Here is a 25421-nt window from a genome sequence, read left to right as displayed (position 1 = left end):
ACTGACTGACTGACTGACTACCTGACTGACTGACTGACTGACTGACTGCCTGACTGCGTGACCTGAATTTGCCTGCATCTGATGCAGTCAACATGCAATCTAAGTATGCTTTGATGAAAATGAGATTGGCCTACTGTTTTAACACACTTGGCATCACAAGCCCTATTGCTACGGCACTACTAAGCAAACGTGCTCTAACAACTTACTTTCAATAAAGATTAGCTTTGTGACATGGTGGGTGGGGGTGGGAGGGGGTTGGGCTGCTATGTCTGTTTGACCCATGTTACTCTACAAATAATACATGAAACAAACAAAAGAAAAACTCAACAATACCCAACTGCTAAATAAGGACAAATGCAAATTAAGAGCTGTGTGTTTGTATTTATGTGATTCCCTGTGTGAAGTTTCCACAATGAGACCACTTACAACCATTCGCCTGAGGCACAATGTCAGGTTCACAGTGTGTGTGTGTTCAAAACAAGCCAAGGATTAGAAGAACATTTACTCTTTAAAGCATAATGGAGTAAAATTATTATCCACAAAACGATTGCACAGGGTGAGCCAATGTAGGTTATTATAGTCAGTAGAAAACATAGCATTCAAGTCTTGAAATCATGTCTAATTGTCTATCTTGCTGTTGAAGACATCACAAGGTGAAGGTGAGTAGTTTTAGTCTGTTGTTTCCAAGTCTCCTTTGGTTCCTACTAGGATTAGACTGATATGTCATCTTGCCGATATATGAGGCCGATATTGGTCTTTATTAATGTCAAACTGAAATTATAACGCTTATATTTCGTGGCAGTATTAATAACACTATTCCCTATTCACATTGTCGTGTCTCCTCATTCAAAAAAGAAATTCAATTTTTAAAACAAAAAAAGTGGGATTATTAATTATTTCAACTTTATGAGGGTGCCACTTATCTCAGATTCGGATACAATTTTTACAGCAATTTATCCCAATGATAGCATTCCAGTTTTTTCCCCCATGCATACATAACGACTTTGCTCTTGTCACGTCGTGTCTCTCGTCATTGCAGTTAGAACCACCAAGGTCAACAACCTGGGAGTTAGCTATATTTCAGAATGTCAAACCACAAGTTTGCTTGTTGGGTTTCAGGCTGTAGCAATAGCAGTTCGCTGCCTAAGCGCCCCAAAGAAAAAAGAAAAAAAAAAAAGTGGATGCAGTTTTTGGCATTTGCCATAGCATATGAATGGATGACAAGAGTTTGCAGTGAACACTCCGAAGTGGACTGCTTTCTCAACTGGGGGCAAAAGCAGAGTGGGTTTTGCAGTAAACAGAGTTTGAAACCTGGTTATGCAATAATTGATACCCCATTTCGTATAGTTTCTAACTACAAAAAAGTATATAATTCGCAATTTCAGGTGGACTTTAAATAAGATATCAGTCAGTCAGTGTTGTCCACCTCTGATATGATGGAGGTTCCTCCCTGACCACAGCTTCAGAAAAACAGTCTGTAAAACCTGACATGACATTTGATTTTCTTTGTACATTTTATTTATTCATTTAATTGTTCAATTATATTTTTGTAACCCTATAAGAATTTCATTAGTCTGGGTTTCAATAGAGAGTTTTAGTGTCCCATAACAGTCTATATGCTGTTTCAGGGGCATTTCCACCCTGGCAAGAACAAAATTATTATTTTTTTGAGTTTTATTTTTCAGAGTCTGGGGAAGGAAACTTTCAAAATGTCACCCATTACACATTACTGCTCCCCAGATCAATAGCATGATTACATTGGTAATATAATCAGATTGCCTTGAGTTGTTATGGAATTGTTTTGCTGTCAAAATCTATAACACAAAATGAAGTTTAATAAAATACTTTGCTCTCCCTCAGTGCTTTCTATTAATTAGCAGCAGGTACGCAAGTTCCAGCGTTACAAATTGATGGAAAGGGATGTGGAGATCCACAACTATTCTTTCCCAGATGATAAAAACCTATGTTTGTGATATTTATTGAACCATGCCAGGCCTAAGTGCAAAATGTGCCAAAAAAATAAGTAGTACAGTGGATAAACATATTGATATTAAACCTTCATCAGTGTCTAAAATACAATAAACCCAAACTGTGCTTCAGGAGTCAATTGACAGGCTGATTTTAAGAAGAACCATTTACACCTTCAAGAGCCATGATAAATCATTATTTCAAGTTGTTGATCCAACTCAGAGTAAAACATTGCCTGTCTCATTAAGATACTGTACATAATACTACTAATAAATCTACATGCTAATATTTCAACCAATCCCGCATTATTTGTGAGAAATGATCGCAATTTGTCCACATGAATTGGCCAAATCATCAGAGCACTTATAATTTTGACCAATCACCACACTTTTTCCACGTAAAATTATCCAATCAAACCAGATGTCAATAAATGATGTCTACCTTGGTCTTCTACTTCTACTGGCTTTATCAAGGAGGAGATGAAGGAGGATTCAAACCACAGTGAGTTGGAGTTTTATTCACCCTACAGATAATAATAATAATAATAACAAAAATAATAAAGAGTTGTAGAGTCACTTTGTTTTTCATTGAAGCTATATCATTATAATTTCCTGGACCTTTGGTTTGCATACTGTTAGTCAGAAGAACATAAAGTCTACTTCAAACATAAATGGGCACTTTTTAAATGAAACTATACAGATTTATAATCACAAAACATATTCAAATGGACTGATTTTATTTAGTGCTTGGTGTGCTGATGTGCAGTTGAAGGTATATTCATGAAGGCTGGAATCCAAGGACAGTATTTTCCTTTGTCACAACTTTGAGTTTTCTGTTGGGAAATATAGTAAAAGCGCTAAAGTATCCAGTCGTCTCTGTGATGGAGTATGCTTATTATCACAGGTAGTGATTAAGTAGGATTCCTGTTTAATGACAGGTTGTTATAAAAATCCCAGTTTTTGGCACCTCTGTAGTGCATCTTTAGTACAATTTTGTGCTTGACTCATGATTCTTACCAATTCCCGCAATTATACTGCAAAAAAACACCTAAAACTCTGCTCATATGCTCACTGCTCTCCTCCCTGTCTGTACTGTATACAGCGTCTGTTTTCTGTCATCTCTGTCTACGTTGCACTTCCTGCAGCACACTTCTGACCAACACTCCCTATCTCTCTTTTCTCCATCTCTTCTTTATGCAGCCCCCCCGCCCCACCCCACCCCCCGCCACCCTCATCAGCTATTCCATCCACAGTGCTTGGTTTGCTGGTCTGGCCCTCAGGCGTTGCCTCTCCTGAGTGATTTATTGTCTTTCCAGGCTGTTCTCAACGCTCTCTGGTCCCAGTTCCTCCATTCCTCCTCCCATCTCTCCTGACAAGAGAGAGGAGTAAACTTCCACCACTGGGACGCCACTGTGCAGTTTGCTGAGAGGGTGCAGGCTTGGAGGGTTTCTCCCACATGCTGTGGTGCTCTGGCAGTGAGAATGAGGGTTTGATCGATATGCGTTTTTGAAGGCAGATAACGATATTTTTGTACTAAAGCAGCCGATAGCTGATATTTTGTTTGGTTTGACCATTTTCATGCCCAAAAAATTACAAGGATACAGTATTTCCTCCAGATTTTTTTGTCAAGGTGGAAACAGCATTTATACCATCAAGTGACATTAAAACTCAAACTAATTAATTTTTTAGGTGGTTAGCAGCTCCTTATGTAAAGAAAATAATGAAAATCAATTATTTTTAGTGGTTACTTCATGGCGTACCAGTAGGCGCACATAAAAATTCCAACCAATAATACCATCACAGATTTTTTAACAACCCCCTCTCCGCCCCTCCCATCATATAACACCTGCAACTTCACAACTGTCTGAATTTATTCATATTTATTCATATTGTAGAATCTGGAGTTTACGACTAGTCAAGATTATGAGGAGAGCGCTAAGTCTCTTTCCTTGTTCGTTCCCAACTACCATCCCAACATCCTGTTTCAACCGGATATACATCGAATTACACAAGGGAGACACCATAGAAATGCCGTTTCCTTGTGCCTTTAAGAAAAGGCCAATATCGACAAACCAATATATCTGTCTAACGATAGCAGCATCCAACTGGCAGAGGACCCACAGCAGCACAACACTAACAGGATAACAGGAAGCGAGGAGGTTGGTGAAGCTGGCAGTAAAGTTCCCTTTGGGGGGGGGGGGGTCGGGGGTTGTGGATACATCAGGGCCCACGTTAGATATTAGAGTTAGCTAAATTGCTGTTCTCGCTTCGCTAACAAGCCAATTAGATTTGCCACAACTTGTGCCACTAGAGGGTCTCCCACTGCGTTAAAGAAAACTCAACTCCCTTGCATGATATTAAAGAAATTCCCATAGCGAACTCCATCCTTGGATGCGGGCTCCTTGTCACAGTGTGAAATCTGATGCAACTCCGGGGTAATACTTAGTTCTCTGCCATAACTTTGAAATTTTGATCTGCGTCAGTGTGCCATCCAGTTAAGACTCATTTGATACTTTGTTATTTGATGCAAACAAGGACAAATAAGAGTAATTAGGATGGTAAAACTGAAGTATACAAAGATGCAGTCCGCATGACTTTGCTTATGAAGTGAAGGCCCATTTTTCCTCCCTCATTCTGTGGCGCTTGGTTCTGTGGCAGAGGGCGCCCACTGCTATAATCACACTGTCCACACTTATGCTAATCCTTGGCACCTACACAAAAGCATGCACATATGAAAACTGATTAGGCTGTTTATTTCTAATTCTTTGTTATCTCTCTTGGCAAGGGCTGTGTTCCTGTCAGGACCGAATGCTAATGCTCTTTTAACTGCCCAGAACTGGCCTGGGGAAACTGCTTATGTCAGGCAGAGAGGGGGTAAATATTCTCTCTCTCCTTTCTCCCCCTTCATTTCTCAATTAGAATAACAACAGATGATATTGGCATTAGTGTTGCATTAACAGCCTTTCATAACAGTATTTCATCCACACGTTGTTTACCACCATTAATCTTTTGCCTCTAAGAAAATTCCCCCTGAAACACACACTGTGATCTTCTATTTCGGTGTGTATATTTGTGCTCATGCGTGCGTGTGTGTGTGCAAAACGTACTTAATTTTGTTTTTTATTCTTTACAAAGGGCAAAAAATCTGTCGCAACCTTGCAGCAAGGTGCATGAATCAAAAAGAACCAAAGAATGAGGAAATTCAGCTTCTCTTGGAGAATAACTGACAAAAGTTGAATTTTAAAAAACGCTATGTTTCGGCTCTAACAGCCTCCTCCGGGGTTGCAGGATTGCATGCATAGTCAACAATAAATATATTCAATGATATCCAACATGGCGACCTCAGGGCCCATGGACCAATCAGAAGCCATTATTTTAAACAACAACAAACAAAACAATTGCTATCACTTGATGGAGAAGGCACCATACCTTTAAGAACATAGAATCCCATAGTCGAGAACCTTATAGCATATTAAATCTTCTTTCATTATATTTGGGTAAAGGCTTTTAAAATAAAAGATCCAAAAGGCCTCTCTTTGTTTTCTAAGGAAATTTAAATCACCTCCTCCAAAAGAGACCTTCTCCATGCCTATAAAAGAAAAGGCAGATGACGATGCAGACAAATGAGACCATGGTGGAGACCAGTGGTTCTCAACGTGGGGTCCGGGGACCTTGAGGGGGTTCCAGGGGGGCCCAGGCAAATTGATGAATTGTTAAATTTCACCATTATTTCATTTACAAGAAGTTAACACAATTAGAAAATGTAGAAGAATGACTATTTTGGTCATATTTTCACTGTTATCTCTCTACCTACAATACAGATAGTCATGGAATTCTGGACAAAATCATATAATCATAATCTAACAATAAAAATATTCTCAGATTTGGGTCTGAGAGACAAAATCTCATCAAATGGGGGTCCGTAGCCCTAATGTGGATTAAATTAGGAGTCCTTGATATGAAAAAGGTTGAGAATCACTGGTGGAGACGATTGGTAGTCTCTATCTCTCACTAGTGGTATTGGTAGTGCTAGTGTTCCTCCAAATTAAGACTACATTTCCCATAAACCCCATTGCTTCCTGTCCACCCTCCCTGGCGTCTACTTACTGAAGAAGATAAACATGTTTTTCTATCTGCCTCTCACTCCTTCCACCATCTGCCATTGCCAGAAACTCTGAAAGCTTTAGCTCCATTTGTGCTGGAAGAACAGCGCCCTCTTCCTGTTTTGTGCCGTAAAGCAATCCAGCAGATTTCCCTCCAAATCCAACCTGAAATGCAGTGTAGAGGCCCCTTAGAGGCAACTAATGTCTCAAAATGAATGTGAGAATGATTTATTGATGTTGAAATGATACACATAACACCTTTAAGACAAGTGATTTGGTCTCTTAACAAGCGCTCTATTTCACCACTATTACATTCTTTGTTTTGAGTAATGAGAAGTAACTCTTAATTTCCACAGTCATGCTTTTTTTAAAATTCTTTTACCCTGAAATCCATTTTGGAAGCTGCATTCCTTTTCTGCTTCGTATGGAGGTGAGACATTCAGGGCCTCGGGTCTTTTTCTGGCTGCCTGTCGTCTCTTATTGATGATGCAGCAGAGCCGACGTGAGGGCAGCCCTCAACGTATAGGACGAAGCACTCCATTAAAGCCTCGGTGACAGGTGGGGCTCACGGGAGGAGACGTTCAATTACAGTAAGAAGCCTGTCTTTAGTGTGACACGGGACACGAGCAAGCGGGTTCGTGCTGAGCCAGGAACAAGGGATAGATTCTCTCCAGGAAGCAGGCAATTAATGATAGATGCATGTGTGACGTAAACAACTTTCAAACTTTGAAAACTTAGAAACCATTAAGCCTTGCTCACATCTAATTTTGCCCAATGAATTATCTTCGCTCTTCACGGTGGAAAGGGAAATGATGTCATGTGTGATAGGGCAACTAGCCAACAAGCGTGTTAGTTGGCTAGTTTTGCCGTAGCTAATAGCTACCACTTGGCTGTGATGCTATGCTTGGTGCCTAGTGGTAGCTAGTTAGCTATTAGGGACTGTTCGTTATTTATGAGAGGGGAGGGGGTGGTGCAAAATGGGGGAGGCACGTCAAATAATTTTTTAAGCACTGGGGAGGGACTTATGTTTTTTATTTTGGCTTTAAGGAAGGGACATACAACTTTAAATGGTTGTATTTTGGATTCATTTTAAATATGTTTTTTCTTTTCAAAATAGCCTACGTGTTTTACCGCTGTATGGTGACGGGACTCACTAAACTTGGTATCTCCCACCCCTACCTTAACCTCATTGGACCTCACGCCCGACTCATCAGCAGTACGGAGATGTGCTCCTGGTGGACAGCCACAATACCCACATGGGTTTGCGTCATGTCCGGGCTCATATTCTTCACAGTCCCTACAGGAAAGACACCGGCTTCATGTATAAACGTTGCGCACGTACAAAAAGGTTGTGTACGCTGGTTTTCATGCACACGTCGGGATGTATAAAAATGAACTTGATGTGAGAATGTGCGGGCCGTCCCGCAAACTTTAGACCATGCGTACGCACATGTGTCTGGCTTTGTCAGTTGGCGACGCCAAACTACGAAGTAGTGAAACTCTCCAAATGTTTCAAAAATAACGTTTTCACTCAATTCACTGTGCTATGTCTAAGAAGTAGTCTATGAAAAACGATAATTATTTCCGCTGATACACCATAATAGTTTGGTTATTTATGTGGATAATGTTTAACATTTGAAAGGCCAAAACCCATCTGGCATTGTTATTTTCAATTTTTAGTTCCTCCAACACTTGAGGAAAATGTTATTTTTTCCTCCCTCCATGACTTTTCCTAAATATGAGGGTTTTAAATGAATGAAAAAAAACACTTAGGAAATAGATACAGGCACTCTCCGCTATATCGCTGCGTTGGTTTGTGTGAATGCACGTCTCTCTCTCCTCCGGCTCGCTTCAAGTAGGTCTGACTTATTGAGCGCAATGAAAACCTAGTGAAACTAATTTCCCACCCACAGATGACATCAGACCTTACTCACAGTGCCAAAACCAAGATCGCCAGTAAACTGGACAGTTTTCTTTGTTTATGTGACATGGAGATGTTAACGCACGTCGGGGACTGTACAGTTGCCGAGGCGCACAGAGATCCATGGCGCACAGGAGGCGAGGCGCACAGATCCATCTCTCCTGGGAAGAAAACGCAGTGTCGGGTGGGCAAATGCACTCGGAATAAGTCCTGGAACAACTGTGTGATGTCCAAACGATTTGTGTGTCTGCTCACACAAACCACCGAAGTTGTGCGCTGACTGCGGGACTGAACGGTAAGAAAGGAAAGGCCACCCGTGCGTAAAACAAAAAAAAAAGTAGTGTAGAAAAAAATGCCACAAATTGCCATATTTGGAGCGGCAGCACTGCGAACACTGGACATGTCACATTATATGGTTTTGTTTTTAATCTTTGAATCAGTTCAATTGTGCAATTTTACCTTTATTTACAAAAATACTGCATGCGTAAAAGCACATTGGACATATTTGGAGAGGGAAGCACTGAACACAGGCACATTCACCATCGTTTTTGACAAGAAGGTGACGAGGGGCGTATTTATAGTCATTTGCGTAGTTAATTCTGGGAGGAGACAAGGCGGGGTGAGAGGCTCGTGCATGTGCACTCAATTTCACGTTGATTGGGATGTATAAAGGAAAGGTGCGCAGGACCTGGCGTGTGCACGGTTTTATACATCTGAAAATTTCTGTGCATACGTACTTTTCAAGTTTTGTGAGTACGCCATCTTTCAGTATGAAATCTATGCAGTCTTTTATACATGAGGCTCCATATTCCATGTTTATCTTTCATTGCGTTTCTCAGCGGCTGTCATACCCAGAGTGCACGTTGGCTACGTTGGCGGTGAACGCACACGCACCCCCAGGGGAACCATCAGGGCCTACTATATTCTAAAAAATAATATTTAAAAAGTCATCAGTTCTAATTTTATTTTATCAATTCATAATTTGACAATCAACATCTATGGTTGTAAAAGGTCAGCCTTTGCCTTTTATTTTCTCCAATACTACCTACCTTTGGTGTGAATATAATAAAATATGGTTATTTATGGTGGAGGGAGGGTCATGCATTTTCCCCCAGTCACTCAGGGAGGCTCAAGGAAAAATATTTGTAGCTCCGGGGAGGGTCAAGATAAAAAAAAAAAAAAGTCACACCCCAGCCACCCCCCCCCACCCCCCGCCTCATAAATAACGAACAGTCCTTTAGCTTATAGCATGCTAGTTAGCTAATATCGCTAGGGTAACTTAAAGCTGCAATAAGCGAAATTTTGTGACCACTAGAGGGTGACAAAAACAGCAATACATTTGTAAATAAACTCACAGCAAAGCCACTTCTCCCTCCCTCCCTGTCTCTCCTCCCCCAAAAAACATATACGCCCACTGCACTACGGAGGCCAGCCAAGGACAAACATCGCAAAGCACCATGCATAAAGGCTCATAGCTAACTGTACCTACGGAGAAGTCTCGCCAGTTACCAGTCTCGCTTTGCCAGGTCTTTCTTTCACTGAAGGTTACATGTCCCGCAATGACAACTGAAGAGGTAGGTAGCAAGTTTACTAGTTTAACAAGTTTACTCCCTCGCTTCATCGAGTCCGCCATTATACGGAAATATTCAGGAATGGGAGGGGAGGGCCACTTTTAGGGAGGTGCCAAGCTAGTTTTAAAAAACCTTGGAAAGCTACGGGAGGATCCGGGAGGAGCTTCGTTCAGGACCAGAATTTGACAACAAGCTTTAGAAAAGAGGTGAAAACAGCAACACAGCTGGCCCGCGTGTGTGGATATTGGTTTATATCATTATGTCTCAGTGAAATCTCCACATAGCACACATTAGTTTCAGGATTGGTTATAAGGTTTCATATCGCTTATTGCAGGTTTAAATCATTACGCGCATAAATGTATCATCTAGTCCTGCATCACAACTGACTGCAAGCCACACAGCATCTCTTCTTTGCTTATTTTTGTACTCCGCTAGAGCAGTGTTGTATAAAATTGGATGATGTGACACTGCCATGATTAGACAGTCCTCCATGCTGGATTTTCTTTCAGACATCTACCCATCTTTTTGCAGGAATAGAGTTTAGCACCTTTTTAGGCTGACATTAATCTTTATGAACCGAAATTCATAGTATTCATCATTAAGTAGTATGACAATTGATGCAATTTAGGACTTTTAAGGGGAAAAAAAGCATAATTAATGATTTTCAGAAAATGTTCTTTTGGTGGTTACTTACCTTATGATGATCACTGACTGGAAGTCATAAGTTACCCATCACTGCTGCATAGTCCATACGAGGCATATGCATCATTATTATTTAGAACATTTACCCATATGCCTCATTTTCATAGACAGTAAAATGGCAGTGTTCTGGGTTATTTTTGTGATCAAATTTTTATTTTGTTTCTTTACGGTGTAACGATAATAAATCATATACACATACCCGCATGTATCACATTCATATGTGTCCATACATCCCCATAACACAATGTTGCGGACAGTGTAATTCAAGAGAGAAAAAAAAAAGAAAGAAACCTAACATTTTATCCCACCCTCCCCACCCCTCCCCACCCTACCCCACCCCTCCCCACCCTACCCCACCCCACCCTAGTTTATTCCCTTCCCCTCCCCTGGCTGGCTTCTGATAACTCCCTATGCATGCCTACGTAATACCTAGGCATATAGCATAGGAGAAAATTAATAATAAAAATAAAAAATAAATAAATACAAATAAAAAATGACAAAATAAATAAATAAATAATAATCTAATCAAATAATAATGATAATAATAATACTAATAATAGGACTACTACTAATAAATATATACACACATATACTGTACGTGCACACATACTGTATACATGTACATACACATGCCTATACTCATACATACAAATACATTTATACATACATACACACATAACTCTTCACAAAAAAAATTACATTTAGCATAGCAAACCAAACATTATTGGCCAACCTGATTCATATAGATAGATTTAACCTTCTCCATTGCCTTGGACAGAACCTCAACTTTATTTGCCATGGCCCCATTTGACCGGGCAATAGAAAGCTCTAGAGAGATTATGTCATAAAACAGGACAATCCAATGAGTAATATGGAGTGTATGTGGGGGCTTCCACCTCTGTATTAACATTTTCTTTGCAGCTGTCATACCTAGAAGCAACAATCTACTCTGAGAAAAATTAAGAGATAATGAAAAATCATCATTTAAAAGTAAAATAGTCGGAGTACAAGGTACGTAGATTCCAATTATACCTCCCATCAGGAATGCCACTTGAGACCAGAAAAACTCCACATCTGGGCATTGCCACACTGTATGCAAGTAGGTTCCTATTTCTCTATTATTACACAGAGGGCAAACGGGTGTGGAACAAAGTTGAAGTTGACAGCGTTTCCTGGGAGTGAAGTACAGTCTATGAATAAATTTGTAGTGAATCATTTGATGGTTAAAATTTCGTGATGAAACTTTGATATTTCCCCATACTCTCTTCCAATTAATAACTTGCTCCCAATCCTTTAAGTCAACATTCCAGACTTTGGTCACCCCCATTATAGGACTTGTAGCTTCCTGTAACGTTTTATACAGATTAGATACAAAACCCCCACATTTAGGTTTAATACATAAAAGCTTAAGAAGCGGGTGTATAGAAAGAGAATTATTGCATGGGACTCCATAACTTCGAAAAGCAGCTCTCAATTGTAAATAAAAATAAAAAGATGTTCTGGTTAAATTATATGCGCTTTTAAGATCTTCAAATGATCTTAAGCCTCCATCATCCATAACGTGAGAGAGAGTGCGGATACCAGATCTAGACCATGTAGGAAAAACAACAGGTTTCCCACCTAAACAGAGGAATTTATTTTGAAATATTGGCGTCTGAGTGTGCCACTGCATCTCCCAGTTACCTAATTTCCCCACTTGGGCATTTCCCAGTGGGCAATAATAGGGCCAAATTTTGTTTGACAATATTTGAGGGGTAAGCCACAAAATGCTAGTTCCTCCAATTTATAAGGGGTAACCACACTGTGTTCAATCTGGAGCCAAGGCATGTTCGCATCTTGAGAAAAGCAATTTTTAAGAGGGCGGAGTATAAATAATAGATAATAGGAACTAAAATTGGGTAAGCCAAATCCCCCCAAATGTTTGCCCTGTTGGAGTATTGTGTTTTTAAGTCTTGGTCGTTTCCCTCTCCAGAGAAACTTAGATACAAGGCTCTGAATCCTGTCCCATTACCGAGGAGGTAAAGGTAAAGGAAGCATACTGGATAGGAAATTAATCGTAGGTAAGATATTCATATTAATAACTGATATTCAACTACATAATGATAATGATTTATGATTGAACCATCTCTCCAGATCCTTTGCGATAGAGCCGTGTAAACGATTGTAATTCTTGCTGACAATTTTATCAAGAGTAGAGAAAATATCTATACCAAGATACTTGAATTGAGAAACTATTGGTATTTCTGTATGCAAATCTGAATAACCTAAAGCATTATTCAAAAGTAAAAGTGCGGATTTGTTCAGATTTACTTTATAGCCTGAAAACCTACTAAACAATGAAAATATTCCATTACTGTATGGAAAATCATGTACTACATTATTGAAATATAATAAAATATCATCCGCATATAATGAGATAACATGGCGTGTGTTCCCCACGATTATAGGACCTATATTTTGAGATTGGCAAATTTTTTGAGCCAGGGGTTCCAATGATATGGCGAATAAGAGCGGAGAGAGGGGGCAGCCTTGACGTGACCCTCTGCCTACAGGAAACGGAGAGGAGCAATGGTTTCCAGTCAACACTATAGCTGAGTTCTGGGTTCTTATTGTATTTCTTTACACAATATCATTGATTTCACCATTACATGATAATCTGAACAGTTGATGATATATTCCTTAGCATTATTGCTTTCCTTGACCATCTTAACATAGGTGTTGACATATTTTTTTCAATCATGGTCAGTTCAGCAGATATGGAGGAAAACGAAAGTTACGCATGTAACTACGGTTCTATGAATTCTGGATGACCGCCAGAGGCAGTGCTTAACACTGGATATCATCCTTCTCGCGCACGCGCAGGTCGAGTTGTTTATACCCACAGAGTCACCCGTGACCCAGATCCTGAGTTTTGTCCCTACAGAATCTTCTCGTCAGGATTCTGAGTGACAAGGAACTCTGGCGGTCATCCAGAATTCATAGAACCATAGTTACATGCATAACTTTCGTTCTATATCATTCTTCCTGACCGCCAGAGGCAGTGCTTAACACTGGATGACTATTACCAACAAGGTCACGAGGAATCCCTCACCCACCTCACTGAGAGCAGGCTGCGGGCTGAGGTAGAACAGCAGTCGCAATCGCTTGGGGAGCAGCGACATTGACCCTGTAGAATCTGGCAAAGGTGCACGGCGAAGCCCAGGTGGCCGCCGCGCATATGTCACCTAGAGGCACACCCCTCAATGCTGCCCAGGATGTGGAGACACTCCTGGTGGAATGGCCCTTAACAGTAAAGGGTACAGGCAGGCTCTTTGATCTGTATGCCTGAGCGATGGCTTCCACAATCCAGCTGGAAAGCCTCTGTTTAGACAAGGCGTGACCCTTCCTGTGCCCACCGTAGCAGACGAACAGCCCATCAGACTGGCGAAAGCTAGCTGTCACCTCCAAATACTGCTTAAGGACCCTTACTGGGCAGAGCAGCACTGCTCTCTCACTTGCTTCACCTTGCATGTGCCCAGGATCATATGCCACTAGCTCAATGCCCCGATTGGCATAGGAAGTAGACAGCGTCTTTGACAAAAAGGAGGGGTTAGGCCACAGGACCACCCCCGAACCATCAGAGTTTCAGCGCATGCATGCCTGACTCACAGACAGGGCATGAAGCTCACTCACCCGTTTTGCTGAAACTATGGCCAGCAGAAATGCTGTCTTAGCAGACAGCCATTTCAACTCCAACTGCCCCCCGGGCTCAAAAAGGGGGTTGGAAAAGGGCTTCAAGTACCAACGGCAAATCCCATGAGGGAACTCTCATCAACTGTGGGGGCTTCTGTCGCAGAGCCCCATTTAGAAAACGACCAACAAGGCTGTGGGCTCCAACAGTCTGGTTCCCCACCTCCACATGCCGAGCTGAGATCGCAGCTACATACACCTTCAGGGTCGAGACCGACTGATTGCCCTCCAACAGGGACTGCAAGAACCTTAACACCATGGGCATGGAGCAACGCTCAGGGACCACCTCTTGAGCCCTACACCACTCGCTAAATAACTTCCACCTATTTGCATAAAGCAGCCTGGTGGAAGGTGCCCTAGAGTCCAAGATCGTCTGAACCACCGCCTGGTCGCAGTCATTCAGAAGCGGGTCCGACCCCTCAGAGGCCAAACGTACATCTTTAGACGCTCCGGGTTCGGATACCAAATGCGTCCCCCCAGCTGAGACAGCAAGTCCTGCCTCCTCGGCAGGGGCCACGGCTCCCCATCGAGGAGCCTGTGTAGCATGGGAAACCAGGGTCTCCCGGGCTAATACGGGGCCACCAACAACAGCCTGTGGTTGCCCTCTTGGACTCTGTGTAGCGTCTCCAATATCAGGGGAACTGGTGGAAAAGCATAAAGGAGGCGGTTCGGCCAGGGATGGCCCAACGCGTCCTGTCCTAGTGGGCTTGTAGTCTCTGCCAAGGAGAACCAGAGGGGGTAATGTGTCGAGGCCTCCGACGCATAGAAGTCGACCTCCACCCTGCCGTATTAGCCCCAGAGCATGTCCACAACCTCTGGGTGGAGCCTCCATTCCCCTGCAGGAGGTTTGTGGTGAGAGGAAATCTGCCACACTGTTCTGTAAGCCTTTTAGATAGATGGCCCTGAGACTCGCCAGTCGAGGAAAGGCCCATAACAGGAGCCGCCGTGCCACCCGCAGTGACTGGATAGACCTGGTGCCCCCCTGGTGGTTTATATGGAAGACTGCTGAAGTGTTGTTGGATCGAATGAGGACATGCTGCCCTTTAGAGATTGCAGGAAGTGTTTGAGCGCCAGAGTTCCAGCACATTTATGTGCTCCTGCCTCTGCCGTGTGCTCCACAGCCCCCTTACCATTCTGTGCTGCCACACCGCCCCCCAGCCAGAAGTGAGGTGTCTGTCACCACCACCTCCCGGTGGGAGGGGATCACACCCAAGGGGACGCCCCTGGTCAGATATGCCCTGCTCCTCCATTGCCGAAAGGCAAGGATGCACCGCCCGGATACCCGGACCTTCTTGTGCCTGTCCCGTCTGGGGTCCAAATGCAGGCCATTTGACCACACCTGGAGAGGACGCAAATGTAGGAGGCCCAGCGGAACTACAGCTGAGGCAGCTGTCAGCATGCCTGTCAGCCTGAGGAAGAGGCTATACGTCAGTGTCCTGCCCTTCTGAAAACGAAGGAGTAGACTGAGTATGTCCTCCACCCGCCGTAGCGACGGGGAGGCCCTCATCCTTTGGGAGTCCAGCAACAATCCAAGGAACACCATGTTTTGGCTGGGTGTGAGGGAGCTCTTGGTCAGGTTGACAGTAAGGCCCAGCTGGGACACCTGAGAAAGGAGGGTTGCTGTGTCCTGTACTGCACGCTCCGGAGTCGGGGCACAGATTAGCCAGTCATCCAAGTACGGGAGGATATGAAGGCCCTTGGCCTGCATCGGGGACAGAGCTGCCCGCATGCACCTCGTGAACACCCGAGGGGATACAGAGAGGCTGAATGGGAGCACCTTGAACTGATACGCCTGGCCCTTGAAAGCAAAATGCAGGAACTGCCTGTGATGCAGTGCCATTGGCACATAGAAGTACGCGTCCTTCAAATCGATGGACGTGAACAAGTCTCCCTGCATAACCGCCTGGAGAACGTCTGCAGTGCGCAGCATATGGAAGGGCAAAACCTCCAGAAACTGGTTTAGCCCCCTTAGATCCAGTATCGGCTGCAAACCACCGTCTTTTTTTGGAATTAGAAAGTACATTGAGTAGAACCCGCCCTGCTGCGTTCGATGATCTACGGGCTCTATGGCATCCTTCTCCAGGAGGGCAGATATTTATTGACTGTGCGCCAGAGATTTTGCGGGATCGTTGACCACAGTCATCCTGACCCCGCCGAAAATTGTGGGCCGGCGTCGGAATTGGAGATTGTACCCTTGGGAAAGTGTGGCCACCACCCAAGGGTCTGATGTGTGCTCTTCCCAGTAGCTGAGGGGCTGCTGGGAGAAGCGACCGACGCCCGGCCCCGTGGTCTCATGCATTATTCCCTTGGCCTTTAGGGGCTCTGGGGGGGCGCTGATTGAACATGCGGCCCCTCTGGGCCCTAGGTGCCGGCGGTCAGGGAAAACGCTGGTGCCAGTCTGGTCGCTCAGAGGACCGTGGGCCCCCATAGGAGCCACCAGGGCGAGCTGGTGGATGGAAGTGATGGCTATCCTGTCCTAGGGGGGGCTGTTGTCTAGAAAAGGATGTAGGCTCCCTTCCCAGACTGGCAAACTGACGTCTGGTGTGATTCACCTGAATGCTGCGCTCCAGTGCCTGCTGAGCTGCAGGACCAAATATCTCACCTGGGACCACAGGGAGAGAGCGGAGGACCCTCCTACAAGGCTCCGACAGCGGAGACTGTGCTAGCCATACCTGCTGGCGGGCCAGTGTTAATGTTGACATAAGCCTGCCAAGCTCTCTTGTCATAAATGCAAATGTCTGCAATGAAGTGTCACTAATGCTCTGGGTAGAGGAGTCTGCCCCTGAGGCCTGCAAGGACTGGGAAAGGGCCAATATGAGGTGGGACATTGAGTTCCCCATGCGGCCCATGCGGGCAGCAATGTCATAGCTCCTCATGAGCAGATCGTCAGTGATGCGACACTGCGGCCTGGGGCAGCGGGCTGCAGGTCTCAAGGCCTCATCCGACGACACAATTAGGGAAGCAACCGATGGCTCCACAGCAGGCATGCGGTCCAGCCCATAGCTGCCTGCTTCCCGCATGGCAGCAAGGGCCCAGCTGTCACTGGTATGGTGAGAGAGGGATCTAGGGTCCAGCCAACACCTCCGAAGCTCCTCAATGTAAGGCTCTGAGGGTGGCACTCCGAAGGCCGAAGGCTGTGGAGCTCCCCTAAAGAAGGCACTTGAGGAAGTAGCCACCACTGGGGCCTCATCAAGCCCCAAGCGCGCTAGAGCCATACGTATTACCGGCTTAACTGCAGCTGGGCCGGCCTCCGAGCCCTCCCTGGAACCGTGCTCAGTCCCCTGGGAATTGGCCTCAGACGTGTGGGAGGCAGTCTCTGCCTCTTCCTGCTCTGTTCCCATCCCACAGAACTGACTGCAGGAGGCTCTGGTGGATAGAACATCATCATCCCATTCAGGGGCAAGGGAAGACCTAGCAGGAGGGCTGTCCGCTGGGGCCCCTTCCATCACTGTCCTGTCCGGCTGGAGATTAAGAAGCAGAGCCTTAATCTGGGAAAATTCAGACGACAAAGTATCCACCTTAGCAGCCAGAATGTCCACTCTTTTCGCCTTCTTCTTTGGGGGGCCCCCCTTTGTCTCAGCTGAGGGGCGTCTACAACCGCCGCTACACCAGATGGGGGTAGCTCACTTGGACTGAGCAAAAGAGCCTCCACCCCAGCTAGCCTGGACAACTTCAGAGCCCTAGGCGTGAAGCTACAATTCATGCATGGGTTCTCTGACAACCCCTCCCTCAGGTGTTCCACAGCCAGACATGAGGGGCATTCATCATGGCCATCATCAGCCTGAAGAGGAGCCATGCAGGTACTGCAAGCATGAGCTCCAAGCATGATATCGAACAAATTAAAACAACACAGGAAATGGAACGGAAACACTCCGTCTATAAGTGCTCCTCCAATAAATGCTAGCCGCCTCCGGGATCAGAGCAGCCTTCTCTCTCTTTCTCTCTTTTTCTGGCGTAGCCGAGACCGAGCCGGTAATTAAAAGCACCGGCCGATACCTGCACCGCTGATGGCTATCTTATGGCTGCGAGCGGGACGCTCTATGCCCGGTGATAGCCTCCGCTACACGAGAACCGAAAACAGTTCTTACTGTATATGAATCAAGCAACTTAACTGGCTATAATACCCACCTATGCCAGGGCTAACTCACTGCTAGCGCTGGCCGCTGAAGCCATCGTCAGCTCGTGGAAACAGAGACCGGCGAAAACACCGATCTGACGAAAAAATAAATAAATAGAACAGACTGCTGTTGGCAGGTCGCAGCCTCTGGAGGATGGAACCCATAGCTCCAACCTATTTGGTTACGAGGCTTCCACACGAAAACCCGCCAGCTAGTTTTTGTCTTTAGCTTTGTGCTACTTTTCACCTGTATTCGCGAATTTGTACGAGAAGACAGAAGGGACAAAACTCAGGATGATGGAGCCATTTATACGGTGGGGCTGGTAGCGCCCTACGTCATCCTGGTTGGTCCATTGGTATAAACAGCTCGACCTGCGCGTGCGCGAGAAGGATGATATCCAGTGTTAAGCACTGCCTCTGGCGGTCAGGAAGAATGATATAGAACTCATTTGATGGTAATGGTGGAAAGAAAAATGGTCACCATGGCTGATCAGTAGCATTTTTGCGATGGCTCCCATTCTGAATGTGAGCCAATTTTGGTGCTTTTATGTAAACTGAAACGATTTGGCCTGGACTAGTACATGCTTTCTGTCTCTGTTGCCTTTTGCAATATGATATCTGATCAACTTGAATGGAACTTTGAATTTTTTTTTTTTACCTTTATTCATCCAGGAAAAGTTGACTGAGCTCCATGCTCTTTTCCAGCAACGTCCTGCTTCACATTCATCCAGTTACACAGTAGTTATTGGGAGAGGGGAGAGCATTACTCATTCACTTTCCCCTCCCACATGTTCCCATCCAGTCCACTGATTCAAGCCACCTCTTTGACAGATTTAGCACTGGGCTGCACTGTGTGTGGGGGGATGAGGGATCTTATAGCCATTGCATATCATCATATAAATGAAGGTATCCATGTTGTAAGGCTATTACATAATGGGGTGATAAATATGGAATACGAGATGTGAGACACAGGCAACCTCTGTGGATTTTATGAAGCAGTTGTAAATATGTTTCATGGTGAGTCAAGTCATGTCATGATGCTCTGGTAACCTTAATATACTGTATGAAGACTGTGTTACTCTACAATCTGTCCGCATACAGTATGATATATGTAAAGAAGAGCCTGTGAATTGCCTTTGTCTACAGTAATTTGTACGCAAGTAAGTTGTCTAGCCTGGTAAGAAATATGAACACAGCTCCATACTGAAGGTCACTGTCTTTTGTGTGTGTGTGTGTGTGTGTCTGTGTGTGTGTGTGTGTGCACGCAATGTGATCTCTTGTTGCTTCACAACCACCCATGAACTCCATAAGCTATAATTTCTAGTAGATAAATATTTATAGTCGAATAAATTTGATGTGAGTTGATATATGAAACAAATTTCTCCTGTCAAGGATTTTCAGATGCAAGCCACCGTTTCCAAGTCTTCGGATACGTACCGTATTTATGTGAGTGTGTGTGTGTGTGCATTTCATTACAGTTTTTCTCAGTCGCTTTGGTAAATTTCTCAGATCAGAATTGAAATCCTCAAAACTACTTGTTCAACCTCCACATCATCTAGTCACTTGTGCACATCATAAAAGCAGTTTCTCATTCTTTTGAACAAATTGCAAATGCTTTGGCACATTCATGCAAATGATTATGTACAATTGTCTGCTGTTTCCTACATTATCAATTGCTTATGTCATGTTGATCAAAATGTGTTATACTGGTTCTCTGTTGAATAGTCTTACCCCCCAAAACATCTAGGCATTAGTTCATTGCATAAGTCATTACATGCAAAATGGTTGAACCAGTTGTCATAATCTGTCAAGCATATTTTCTATACATTTCTATTAGACATTTTTTGTAAATGTGTCCTGAATTGATGAATTGCTCTCAGGTGAATCTTGACTTTCACTAAAGAAGGGGAATGTGTGAAGCGTTAGATCAACCAATGATCAATCGGTTCTCTAAAATAGCTCAGAGGTGCATCTCATGAACCTTCAATTGGCAAGCATATATAGACAGAGCACAACATAGTGTTACAATGTCTGACAATGGAAGAACAACAAGGAAATGAACAGGGTCAACAGCCGGGAAGAAGAAAAGGAGTAAGGCTGCGTGGTGGAAGGGTAGGGAGGCAAAACAGAGGAAGGAGGTGTAGAAAGACTGCACTGTAATTCCCCATACAGCGCTGCATGTACAGTTCTGCCTAAGGGGTGTTTCCTATGTTTACATTTCTAATTTTGTATTTTTTTCCTTTGTGCTATGCAGTGCTGTAAAACAGTCTTGTCTTTTTCTTTTCTGTATCACAATGACATGGTCTGTCAACAAATTACAGTACAAACAGTAAAAGCGTAAATGTGAATCCTGTCCAATCTCTTGCAATCAATCTCCCACATACAGTAATGTGTAACTTTGTACTGTTGAAATTGATATATGCCATACAGAAAAAGTGCAGCCTTGTGCATTTTCAATCGTCATCAAAACCTTAGCCATAGTTTACATCAGAAAATACTTACAGAGTACACTGTTATATTGACAACATGGCTAAGCATTTTGACTATCTTGTTTGTAAACAATGACACAAGGACTTGTCATTCTGATGGCACTGACATGTTCATTGACATAAATATTTACTTTTGAGAGATAAACTAAGGATTTTGAGCAAGTTACGGGCTTTTTCAGGTAATCCATTGTGTGGTGCTGTTTGTACGAATTGTTTCGAGAAATGCACTTACTGTTTTGCAAATGTTAAGGATGATTCGAGAAATGTACCAAAGCGACTGAGAAAAACTGTAATTTCACATGAAAAGGTATGCTGCAGGTCCTTGTTGACTCCTGTAGCTTTTAGATAGGCTACACCTCTGGAACAGCATTGTCATTGAAAATAACTATCTTTAAGGAAAATAAATACATCACTATGAAAAACATTACCGTTTAATTCCTCAGGTTTCATAATCATGGATGCAGTATAAGACATAAATGCAGAAATTAATGCATTCCTGAAAATTCTGTTGTTACTAGTGTTTGTGATGCCTTATTATGATGAAAGCTTTGATTTAAAGCTACTGTAGGCACAGGAAAGGAATCACATTCCTGAATGCTACAGCTTTAATTTAGTAAGTGCAAGAGACCCTTGAAGGTGCAGTAAGTAAGACTTTTACTGCCCCATACAACAAACTGACCATAATATATCAGGATGGGCAGGGTAGGGGGGGTGGGGGGTAGTTGGGAGTAGTGGGGGATGTTGATCAGTACCAGTGACTCAACAATTACTTGAGCAGATTTCTGGCTTTCAAAACTCACTATACAGCCTGTACTATTTTTGGAACAAAAAGTCCCCATCCATTGGAGTTTCAAGACACTCCCAAGCCCTGTTGCCACTTAGTGACTTTGTCGCTAGATTAGGTTCACTCTCAAGCCAAACAAGTGAAAACTAGCTTAGTGTTAGTTTGAGTCTCGTCACCTGTTTTGTCTGTGAAGCTGACCAGTGTAACAGCATGAAGTATCAGATCCCGGTATATCAATTGCAGTGTTGTAATCACATTACAGTACAATTAATTACTGCACACTTTGACACACTATTTTGACATACCATTTTTTGGACTCATTGTTAGCAGCGTTTCAACCTACAGCTGACTCGGGAACCAATATTCTCTGCAGGTCCAAGCACTATGTATATAAGAGACAAATTATATATCCTTTAACTCTACTGCCTTTAAATGCAGAAATGAAGAATGATTAAATCGATATATAAAAAGAAAGCAACATTTCATGTCAGGTTTTCCATACTGTTTTCATGTAACTGCGGTCAGAAAGGAACATCCATCATATCAGAGGTGGATGACACCTCTGATATGTCATGTATGATCCATCATCACCAATGGGTCACGATCAAATATGTGTTGAACCCAAGTCTGATGTTTTCAGTTCTGACCTTTCATCAAATGGAGAAGCAAATAAGATCTTCGATTCTTTCTTCACTGTTTGTTATACATCCCATTACAAGTAGCAGATATTTTTGGCCATGATGTTAAGGTGGGAGATGCTGCCACCATGTGGACATTACGCATTTCCAAGTCATTGTAAGCATAATAACCCATGGGATTTTCATCATGAATCTGTCTTATCCAAAGGGTTAAAAACACTCAACATGTTAAAGCCTTCAATCCACTAGACAACAAATAATCACACATAAACGAAACTACAGTTTTCATGCACTTCTTTAATATATCAGTTTTTCATATTCACAACAGATACATTAAGCTCTCTCTCCTTATGATACAGCCTTAAATATTTTTACACTGAAACATTTTTCTCAGAAGTCCACCTATCAAAATGTCTTTTAATCTTTGTCTCTTCATTTTTAACATTTTATATCTCGTTTCATTTGTAGTCTCCATGCCTCCTAGCAAACTGACAGTATTTCCTTTGTACAGCTATTTACAGGTGAAAAAGAATCTCCCAAAAGGTTTTGAATGATAGTTCTCAGTTGAGAGGGGATTGTTGGGTTTAAGGTGCAGGCAAGGAGGAAAGGGGGGGGGGGGGATGTTGAAGGATGAGAAGGAAAAAAAAAAACACCAAAAAGTATAGAACACTAAAAGTTTTACAGGAAGCGGGCCAGAGGAGGCCTGGCAAGAGGTGAGGTGGCGGAGAGGAGAAACCCTCAGTGATGTAGGTCCACGTCGACTCCTGTAGCTTCAATGGAGCAATGCTTTTAGGAGACAGAATATATACCTCTGGAACACCATTCTCATAGAAAATAAAGATCTCCAAGGAAAATAAATACAGCACTCTGAAAGACATGACTGTTTAATTCCTCAGGTCCCATAATCTGAACAGTGAGCTAACACACAACATGTATGACAAGGATTCAGTATTTCCCCCCTTGTTTTTCTTGGCAGGGTGGAAACAGCATTTATACCATCAAGTGACACTAATAGTCTCCATTAAAACCCATAGTAATTCAATTTTTTTTAGGTGGTTAGCAGCTCCTTAAGAGAAAATGAGAATGAGTGAAAATGAGGAACCAGGGGACGACACTGACTATTTAATAAAAGGCCAATATAGACCCAATGTATCGGTCTAACCCTAATCTGCATCGCTGTGGGAGTCAGGTAAAAGAACTGGAAGTTATTAAAAAGTATCGTAATGGAAATAGATTAGGTATGTAACAAAATGTGTAACAACATAGCTGCGGATGGGAGATGGCTGGGCGTTTTTTTTTTTTGTGTGACAGAAACATTAATGATCCTTGATGAATTTGAGGAACCATTCTGTCAGCGTTTAGATGGACGCCCCGACTGTGTGTTCCATCTCAAACCCCTTGGATTTGCCCACAATGTCCGTTCATCCGGTCAACAGCACATCAGTCTCACTCTCTCCCCTCTTATTATATCATTTTGGATGTGTTAAAATAAGCTTATGCTGCTGGAGGCTTTATAAAACAGGGTTGAATCCCTAACATCTTACATAGATCTTCCTTAGCTGACACTTTGGCCTTCCCAGCAGAATATTCACAGTTCAGCTCCTGCAGATGAATCATGCATTGGAAATTGAATTTTGGGTCATCAACTTAGTATGACTTTGTGTCACAATTTATTCTTCAATAAAAAAAAGAAAAAAAAAAGAAAAAAGGCAAGTCGCTCATTTGCTTCGATCCATCTCTACAAAGTGCAAGTACACGAGTCACAAAGACCAAACAAGCATCGAAACAAAGACTGATAGCTTAAAATAAAGCGCTTCTGAAAACAAAACAAAAAAAATCAATAAAACAAAAATTCACATAAATAAGTCAATATCTGCAGGCCTGCCTGTACAGAAAAAGGCAAACAACAACGACAACAACAAAATAAAAATAACCTGTAAAACACCTACAACCCTTAACACACACACTGGAATGAAAAAGTACAGGTGCATGTGTGTATAAGAAAGTAAAAGTGTGATTGAAGGAACATTTTCCAACCTTCAAGACAAAAAACATTATTCTCTAGAGGATCACCAGTCTTTTCAGCAGGTAAGCTGCAGCCTTTTTAGTTAGCAGCTGCAACGATCAATTTCTCCATTTTAAGCTGAGTGCAATATTAAAGCCACAACAAGAAAAAACAACACAACATCAAAAAAAAAAAAAAAAAACACCAATGGGACGACATGCACTTGGTGTCACCGAAAAAAAAAAAAAAATGAGGTTGTTTTTTTTTTTTTTGCCCCCCCCCCCAGAAAAAACAAAAAGGAAAAGCAAAGGAAAAGCTTTGTTGCAGTGATATTATCAAAAATGCTGTGTAACAACTCTGCTTATGCAGCCAAGCTTAGAGAAGCCACAAGTACACACTACTTACGGCATAATGCAATGTAAACCCTGGGCAGCAGCTCTGCTTGGACCAGGGACTTCGAATGGAGGAAGGAATCCCTCTTCTGTCGCTTCCATCGCCAAACACGCTTTGCATTTTTCCCCCCTCCCAAATAACAGGACCCGTGTTTGGCGGGACAGGCCCGATCCAGACTTTTCTATTCGAAATCTAAAGGAAAGAACAGCATCTCCTGCTCTCAAACGAACGCGCTCTTTAAAAAAAAAAAAAAAAAAAGTAGAGTATCATTCGAGCAAAAAATCTCAGCGGAAATAGAACGGTTGTCGTTTTCGTCACGGGTGTTGATTTTGGCTGAGGCAAAATGAGAAGGCAAGATACAGTACTGTAGAGTTTGGTCAGCGTGGAGCTCGCTCCGTTTAAAATGGAAAGAGCTAAGGGCAAAAAACCTCGGTAATGTTCGCTCCTGCGCTGCGTGAGGCAAGTGGATTTCGTAATGTGGCTCGCAGTTCGCAGGGAGGAATGCGTTCTCCTCAAATGATCACAAAATAGCTACCGTCTCTTCAAAATGAAACAAATGAGGAAAAAAAAAAAAAAAAAAGCTCGGAACATCAGCATTCCCCTGCTAGCTGAAATATGAGAAATAAGAAATGGAAAAATAAAAAAATATCTATCTTTCAAGTCATCTTCCTTTTAAGGGTTAACCCCATGTGACCTCCAGCTCATCTCGGGGGACTGGCTTATGCCTCGGCCTTCCATCTGATGCAACCAACGAAGCAGTAAGGGAGGGAGGGGCCACTTCTTCCACAGCCCCCCCTTTTGCCATTGGTCAAAGTGCAGTTCCCGGCGGCCTGGCCGAACCGACCGGCCTCCCTCTTCACCGGAGAGGAAATGACGAGGCGGCGCAGGGAGCCGCCGCCCTGAAAAGCCTCGACTTCTCCCGAAGTTTTCACCTCCGTCTCCCTTCCTTTTCTGTTCCCTTTATCCGTCCCACCGGCAGGCGGGACGTGCCGCTCGGTCCAT

General features: G+C 43.2%; 1 protein-coding gene across 1 annotated transcript in view; it reads right to left on the bottom strand.

Moving 5' to 3' along the window:
* The window catches only part of LOC139925776 (toll-like receptor 6), a 311939-nt gene that overhangs the window by 111444 nt on the left and 175074 nt on the right, over window positions 1-25421 (bottom strand). The gene's annotated exons all lie outside the window — the stretch shown is intronic.

The sequence above is a fragment of the Centroberyx gerrardi genome, chromosome 24 (genome assembly GCF_048128805.1).
Source record: "Centroberyx gerrardi isolate f3 chromosome 24, fCenGer3.hap1.cur.20231027, whole genome shotgun sequence".
Lineage (NCBI taxonomy): Eukaryota > Metazoa > Chordata > Actinopteri > Beryciformes > Berycidae > Centroberyx > Centroberyx gerrardi.
This window is presented reverse-complemented; position numbering and strand designations above follow the sequence as displayed.